Here is an 8,764-nt window from a genome sequence, read left to right on the forward strand (position 1 = left end):
TTTTTAATTAAGTCTTTGCTGAAACGCTGGAGAGCTGGTAAAACTGACTCCCAGTAGACTAAAATCTCAGCAAACGTGAGAAAGATAATTTTTATTCAGAAATGTCGATTTTTGGTGTTTCTGGTTGGATAACATCTAATGCATGAGGTATGCTTATGGATGCTTTTAGTATGCCGCCTTTTCCATGTGAAGGCTTCAGAAACTTGCTCCATTTCTTCTGTGTTCCACCAAAAGCAGGGAATGTGGCACTTGAATGTTACTGCTATCTGTACGTAACAGCAACCAAGCATATGTTGGTTTTGATATAGGCCATGATCTCTCTGAGTTTCTCTGAATTTTAGCTGCTTTCCCATATTGAAAGAGAATATTTATGTGCAAATTTGGTGTTGCTGGTTTGTACCTACTAATTTTGCTGTATGGTTGGGAGTTCCCTGCTGAGAGACTACTGTATACCCAGGAACACAGAAGTGCTACCATGGGATCTTCCAGCTCACCTCTGCCAGTGGAGGATTATCTCATGTTTTGATGAGTGCTATATTTTTATGATTTACTTTCCACCCTTCCAAGCTTAAAAGTCATTTTAGTATCAATTTCTTCTCCTCTTCCTAGCTGAAGACACGATACATTTTAGGCCATATCCCCTCAATCTTTGGACAGGCTTTCCATGGGCTTCAGCAAAAGTAACGGAAGAGGCTGTAGGTGGAAGAGGAAGGCTTGTTAGGGGGTTTGCTACAACTCAGCCAAACGTGTTTTTTCCTGCAGCAGCGTCATCAGCTCATACCACTTAACTTCTTGTTGCTCAAAATACTCTGTGTGAGAAATTCACGAGAGAACTATGTCCAGGATTTGTTTCCTAAGTGTGAATCTTCTGATGTTTCTTCATATAAATTAACCTGCTTCGAAAATCAGGTTGAAGATGTTTTAGCCTGTTGGAGGGGAAAAAAAAAAACCCACCACCACCAAACGGTCCTTACTCTCTCTAGTTGCATTTGGTTATCTTACTACACAGTTCGGCTGGCTTCCCAAGCTGCTGCATTGTGTTCTGTAAAGTCATTTCTCAACTAAGTACATCAGAGCTGATGATGGGATAAACTGTAAAATGACCTCACTGTGCGGCATTACTAGTTGCTGAAGACTTGCTCAGGTAAACCATGGTAGGAATATCCTGCACCTGAAAGAGGTTGGACTTGGTTGTCTTTTCATCCAAGAAGTTGCCAGTGTACAAGAAGTAGAAGGCAGCAAGCCCGCTAGCTGATCTTTCTGGCAGCTTTTAATCTATGTATGTTTGTTTGAGAGACTTTTGCCCTCGGGTGTGCTTTGGCAAAGATTTTGCAATGATAAGTAGGATTTGCTTGATTCTGGCAGAGTTTCAAGTGTAAGTAACCCAACATTGCGAGAACATAATCTGTTGCTATCCCGTTCTTCTTGTTTTCCCTCAAATCTGTCCTTTTTATTGCTAATTTGTTATATTTAATAGTAAACACTTCTCAGCACGACTGGTCACAAGCTCTCAAGGTGTGAAATGCTAGCAGGAAGAGGCATCAAAGTGTGATTCTGTGCTCTTCCTCTATATGTTAAGATGAAGCTGAAGTATTTGTTATTGTACAGTCAAGAATTCTCTCCTAGCTGATATTGCCAAAGTGCTATAACTTCCAAGGAAGAAGGGAGGTGGCTTAGCTGTAGAGGGGATGTTTTAATGAACTAATTAATTTTAAAAGCTGCAGCATCACACTGACCGAGTGGTGATCCAGCATTACCCTTATCACTTGATTGCGAATGTCATTCTGGCTCTCCCTACCCTTTGGCAGGGGCCTGCTGGTAGGGAGCAGAGTGTATATTCCCCTTTTTCATATGCCTCTTCCCACAGAGCTAACCCTGCCCACAACGAGTTAGAGGGAACTGCGTGCTAGCTTCTGAAATGCCACCCGTACGTGCAGTGGTAATGGACAAGATGTCTTCCGTCATTACCCGGAGCAGAAATCGGAATGTAATTTGCAATGTCTAATGTAAAACATGTTTGTATTTTTTTTTTTTTTTTTTTTTTTTAAATTGAGCAGTATGATTGCAAGTTGACTTAAGTTGTTCTAAGGTACTCTTTTCAGTGGTCTGCTAGTACATAATCATGAATGAAAATATTTTTTTATTGATTTTTAGGTTGTATGTTTAACATTCCATTCGTGTAAAATATGTACAAATATATGTAATAAATCTTTTGAAGCACAATTTTCTTCACACTTCCGGGTGATTTTTTTTTTCTTTTTTATTTCAAGTAGTAGTGAAAGAAGCGTTGCTGTGGGACAGAGCTTCTGTATGTCTGTGCTGCAGACCAAGCTGAAGCAGAGGAAGAAGCAAGCAATGTGTGGTGTATAGTCGCAGCTAGAAAAGCAACTTGGTGTCTCGCCTGTCTGCAGTTCTGCAGGTAGGAGTGTGGACCCTCTGGGCCACCCTCTGGTCCCTCTCAGAGCCCCTTTCGCTCTTCAGCGTCTTGCAAAGCGGCTGTGTGATGGGCTTTTATCCAGCTGGCCAAGGACGGCCTTGGCAGAGCGGAGCCCATGGAGCCGCTGTTTTGCCAGGGTGGCTGGTGGTGAGGTGTCTCTGGTTGATGTGTCCTCCGGTGATCCTCAGCAGACGTGATGGCCTTCAAGGTTAGCATAAATCCGAGCTGCAAGGTCTGGAGGTGGGAAACTCGTGGGTGGCTTAAAAAGAAAAAAGAGGGGGGGGGAGTGGGTGGCAAACAGCCCTTTCTCATCACCTTGATGCAGCTTCTTGGTCCCTAAGCGTCAAGCTAGCTTAATGCACTGCCCGTTCCTTCAGTTTCCTCTACCCAAATACTGCTCTCGCTTCCTCCCAAAACGCTTCATAGTTTCCTCTTTAAAACTGATGCCCTGCCAGCGTACCCATGGCTGGGCAGTGCCTGGATTTCCTTGTCCGCGACGGTCACCGGCACCCTCCTGTCTGTCCCTAAACAGCCGGGAGGAAGCTACTGCAACAGGCTCCCGCAGAGACGCGTTGCTGGAGGAGGGAATTTCTGCCCAGAGCCATGGAGGGCGTTAAATCGGTCTCCAGTTGAGCTCCCTGGCAAGGGCAGAGCACTGCACTGCGGCTGCCTGGAAACCTCCGCCCGGGGCAGCGGCTGAGCTAAGCACTGCATCGGGTCGCCTCCAGCGCTGCCCGCAGCGGGTAGCTGTGGGCGTGAGAGACCCGGCTGGCTGCGGTATTACCCCACGCCTTCCCGCCTGCCCCAGCAGCGGGTACGGAGCTGCAGCCCTTGTGCTAGAAGCGAGTGAGATGAGGAGGAGGGCACGGGTGAGCCACGTGCTACCGAGGACGCGCAGGGTTTGGATGGCGTACGGTGTAAGGCTGCTGGGGCGAGGGGGTGACTTTACACCCCTTCCCCTGCACTAGTCGGGGGTGGAGCTGCGGGTGCTCCGAGCAAAACCAAAGTGCGTTTCACCAAGGTTATGCGTAGCGTAGGTGGGGAAAACAAAAGCAGTTCGCTCTCCAGGCAGGAAACGCCTCCTCTTACGATGGTGTGTTGCATCTCAGCCCAACGGGGTGCTGCTCCTGTCGGCAGGCTGGTAGCAGCTGCTGGTGGAATGTGATGCCAGGGTGTATAGCATGCGTTCCTCCGAGGCTGGGTGTCCATCCTTGCTGGCTCCGCTTCTGAGAGAAGCCGCCTGGTGTGGCCAGGGGTAGCTGAACCCGTCGTTAAAGCACGGCGACGGTTATGACCCTCACAATTCTCCCCGTGGGAGATGATAGTTTTAATGCATGAATTATTCAAGTCTGCACCAAGAGACAGTTGGATGTAATTACTAAGAAACGTGTTCATATCTCCTGCTACTGTAACTTCCCCTCCTGATCGCCTTCTGGGAAGCCTGAATTCCTTCACTGCCAGTAATTCCTGTGTTTTTCTCCTCAGTCTTGAGCTGTATTCTGGAAGCAATTGATAACTAGTTAGAGCCGCGTTTGGCTTCGCATCAGGAAAATCTGCTGGAAATCATTCCAGTTCAGTAGGTACAGGATTGCATGTGTGGAATTTAAATTAGTGGCATCTGTTGGTATCGTGTCCTGCCCTCCTGCCTATGGCTGGGACATGGGACATGGGACATGGGACATGTCGCCTCTGCCCTGCAGTTGCTTGCCCTGAGGGGTGAACCAGGCGGCAGCGCCGGCCCCGGGCTGTTCCCAGGGGCTGTCAGTGCGAGATGGTGGTGCTGCGTGTCTGTGTGCGTGTCTGGCCCCGCTACCGCACGCTGTTGGTACAGCCAGTGATCCACGTCCGCTTCTGGATGCGGCGTTGCTTTTAGCAGGAAGGGGAACAAAACATCAGCCTGCGGCAGAGAGAGCAGGGAGGGAGGGGAGAGTCCCCTGCAGCAGCTGGAGCTGAACGGGGGGTGTTTTCTCCCCTGGCTTTTGAGTGCCCTGTGCTGGAAGGTCTCCTGAGGCTACAAGACCCGAGCAATGCTCGTGCCTGGGGGGCTCAGGCTGGAGCCTGCTGGTCTCTGCGAACATCACCCAGCCTATTTGTTTAGCTCCGTATTTGCCCAGCTCCATCCCACCCTACAGGGAGAGGAGTGGCCGTGTCCAAAAAGCCAAACAAGGCCATAGAGGACACTGCTTGCGAGGTGCTGCGCAGCTCGTGCCCGCCGTCTCCTCACCAGCTGGCCGCTGGACAACAAGGAGCCTTAGCAAAAGCCAAGTGAGACGGAGTTTTCCAGCCCTCGTTTAATAAAGCATCTGTTTTCTGAGGGGGATGAGATCAGGGATGCGTGGGGGCAGGGAGGAGGGTTTGACATAAATAAATAATTGTATAAAGCCCATCCTCAGTTGACGCAAGATGACTCACTCCTCGTAAAGCAACAGAGCGTAGAGCAGGCAGATATTAAAAGCGTGGGGACGGGTCCTCAGCTGAGCTCGGTGGAAACTGCAGGTGCTCTCTGGATTTGGCCTGTTATCTTTTGAATCATGTTTTGTGTCGAGCTCCTGCCCTGCTTTTTGTTTTCACCCTGGCTACTGATTTCTTTGTTTGAACATGCGTTTGAGTTTTAACAAAGACTTTTTTTTCACCCCCTTCCCCTCCTAGTTGCTTCTTTAAGCCGGCTTCAAGCAGAAGGAAAAGGAAAACCTAAAGGCTCTGTCCAAGCCTGGACAGGCTTTGTCACTGAGGAGAACGACCACCATGGGCCCGTCCCCCCCGTGCCGCGGTGGGGTCTCCTCATCTGCTCCCTGCCTCAGCGGACCCAGGTGACTTCTGAAGCGAGCGGCTTTCCTCTTCACAAGTCACCCAGGCCAGGATTAACATCTCCTAAACTCAGTGTTAAAGAGTCTGGCAAGTAATGGGAGCATGAAAACTTGACAGCGTCATTTGCTCCAGCCTGTGAGGTCTAAGTCTCCTGGCTCGCAAGGCTTTAGCAGCTAATTAAGTTGCTGACTTTGGTGTATAGGATGAATCCCCAGACGCGAGCAGTTGGGCATAATTTAGTTGTTTGCAAAGGATTTGCTGTAGCTGGAGCTCCGGCTCTCTTCCCAGCGGGAGCAAGGAGGACGCTTCCGCACCGGGGCCGGTTTGCTCTTGGGTGCAGCCGCTTGCTGCAGGGGTGGAAGTGGTCCCTCAGCCGCAGCACCTTTCTCAGCAAAAGTGCTCAAATCCAGGCTCGCCTGTGCTGCACAAAATGGTCACTGGCGATGGGTGCTAAACTTGAAGTGTCCGTCCCTTCCTCGTCAGTCCCGCTGGGCTGGCAGGAGGGGCTGCGGGTGCGCGGGGCGTGATGACGTGGTTGTGCCCCCGTCGAGCGAGTACCAGCCTGTCTTGCTGACGTCTCCAAAGCAGCGCTGCTCCAGGGGGGCTGCCGCCCTCGAGCGGGGCCGGGGTGGCTGGGGCTGTGAAAGCTGGCGGCTCTGGGCTGGGGCGAGGGAAGGAGAGGAGCCACCAAAGCTGGAAAATTGCATCCCGTGAAGTGACAGAGCCGCTTCCCTGTGAGCAACCCCGAACTGTCCCAGGTGCGGGGCCGGGGCGGGGGCCAGGCCAGGGGGAGGGCTGGGATTCGGACCCCTGGCCCTGCCTTAGCAGCTCTGCAGTGGTGGCAGTTGCCAGCAGGATGGCCAGAGCAAGGGGAAATATTTGGTTCCTTCTCTCCTGCACCCAGTGCCCATCTCCGCATCTTCCATTTCTGTGTTTCTCCGGGAGGTCCCGGCCTCCCGGGGCCGTTGGAAAGCCCCCCTATCCCGCAGCCCTGGTGCCAGCAGCGGCTGCCGGCCCTGTGCGTGACAAGGATTTATGTCTCGCCCCCTTAACGCGTTGCTTGACCCCGAAGGTGCTGAGCTCGGGTGGGGGAGGCGGCATCAGCCAGAAATCTGCTGCTTCCCCATGCAGTCACCTGGGGCCTCCCCGTCAGCGCGGACGGACGAGGGCGCAGGACACCCCCCGCTTTCCAAGTATAAAGCGGTGGCTGTAGTTTTTGCCCCCGGCTGACTACAAGACAAGTTTTTATTCCCTAACCTGCCTGCCGTGACCTCTCATGCCTTGATGCTCCTCAAGCCGAGGCTGCTGTTTTCTCTGAAACATCATCCCTCCTTTCAAGTCCCGTTGCGAACCTGAGGCAAGTTATTTCAAAACTTTGCAGCTCCTGCCCTCACCTCTGGTTTACCTTTGGGAGAGGAGAATGAACACCAGCTAACCTCAGCCCCGTTGAGATTCACGGGGGATTCGAATGTGAATTTCCCAGGATAAAAGAGGGGACTCCCCAGCACCTGTGGCCCTCCCTGCAGCCTCTCGTCGTTTGTCCCCACCCGGGAAAGCGAGGAAGGACTCGCTGCTGTCCCTACGTCATGTTTTTAGAAGCCTCACCCATCCCACGGTGCAACTGAGAGCCCCCAGCAAGGGAACAGAAACCATCTCCTGGGAGTAAATTCAGAGTCCCCAACTGCAGCAGGCAGCTCCCAACCTGGCCTCCATTTTCACCTAGCATGATCCTGCCGTTTTGTTTCTACCTACTAAAGCAACAGTCAAGCGTTTCGTGCATGGCTGCAGCTTTTTGCTGCTAAGATTATTTGTTCCATCAGTTGAAAACCAAGCGGCGTCTGAAGTGACCTCATGGCACACGCGTCCCTCGCAGCCTTTGGCCCGGCTCTGACGCCTTTGCTCCTGAGTGCGGCCATTTATACAGTTTTGCCATAGGCTCCTGTTTTCCTCTGCCAAGCCAAGGTAAGGGAACGGAGTGAAGCTACAGGGAAGCCGGCGTGGGTCTCTTGCTGCCTCAGCTTCGGTGCCGCTCCTGCGGCTTGGGATGGAGGGATGGGGATCCTGCGCTGGCCGGGGCTGGAGGGCAAAGGCTGCACAGCCTTGCGCCGCCCTGCGAGTCTTGAAGTGGGGTCTGACAGCTGGAGACACAGGTCTGGCGCCCAGTTAGCGGCACTAAACCAGGCTCAGAAAAGCATCCTTTCCCGGAGACCTGGCGGTGCGTGACCAGAGTGGGACAGCAGGAGTTGCTCTCGAGGGCCACGGTATTATCTGGCAGCACCAGTAGGCGCACATAGCTCGCACCAGCTCGATGCAAGTGTTGCACCTGGAGCCAGCAAGAGTTCACCCCCAGCAGCGAGTGGCAACGCAGAGAGCTCCTGCAGTCGCCGTGGCAGGAGCACGACAGGGGCACAGCACGGCACCAGTGCGTGTGTCCCCGAGCCGCTATCCCGGTTTCCCTCGCTGCCCCTAACTGGGTTGGTACCCACTGCCGGAGAGGTCCCTCGTGGACAGTGGCAGCTGTGAGCGCCCTTCTTCTGCTGTGGCAGCTCCTCTCTCTCGTCTGCAGCCAGAATGAGTTAGGCTGTCACGGTCCCGTCTCTCTCTAGCCAAGTGTCTGCTTGACAGGGCTTCAGCAAAGCCAAAGCACTTGCAGGCAGCCTGTTCAAGTTCTTTCAAAAGCTGTTTATTGTCACAGTGGACAAGTGGAAGAAACATAACACTGCGTAAAGAGAATGTCTTAGCAAATTACAAACAAGTCTTAAAAAAGTTACAGTTGTCTCCGAATCCGAGTAAACAAGGCTCTCGCTGCGAGCTGCAAATGTGTTGCTCCGATGCACTCTACAAATAGACCAGTAAGACTACGAAGAACGAACTGCAGCCTGAGATACTGTGCCAATAAACAAGGAAACTCCCAGCTGCTCCCAGAGCAGCAACCGGTTTCCCCTGCACAATTCCCAAAGCTGTGATGTGCTCCGTGAAGCAGACCCTCTGCCCTGGGTGAGTTGGGAGCAGGACGCTGTGACAACCCTCAGTTTTGTCACAGCCAGACTGAGCTGCGCTCAGACCTTCAGCCCAGCCCAAACGAGTGCTCACCTCTGAAATGAGGGGCTGTGACTGGCACGGTCCCTGGCACCGTAATCGGTGCCAAACTCTGTCCTGTGTGGAGCTGGGCTTGATCCTGCCACCACTTACTCTGAGACCGTGTGTAGCTGCTGCAGCCCTATAGATGCTCCTGTCCCTGAAAACACCGCCCTGGACGCCCGCCTTGTAACAGCCGGGCATGTAACACAATTTGCAACAGGGCCGAGGTGGTTTTCACGCTACAAATAGCTCCAAAGGCTGCTCTGAACCAAAAAAGGGGCAGAAGTGTCTGCATTGGAAAGCTTGGAGGGAGCGGTCAGGGACTCTTTGTACTGCTTTAGTCTATCATCAGTGAAATGAGGACAGGAGCTGAAGTTTTTAACTATATTTTCTACCTGATAAATAAGCAAATAATTCAGTGATTAGAGCAAACTGGGA

This window comes from Platalea leucorodia (assembly GCF_965183815.1).
Source record: "Platalea leucorodia genome assembly, chromosome: 1".
NCBI lineage: Eukaryota > Metazoa > Chordata > Aves > Pelecaniformes > Threskiornithidae > Platalea > Platalea leucorodia.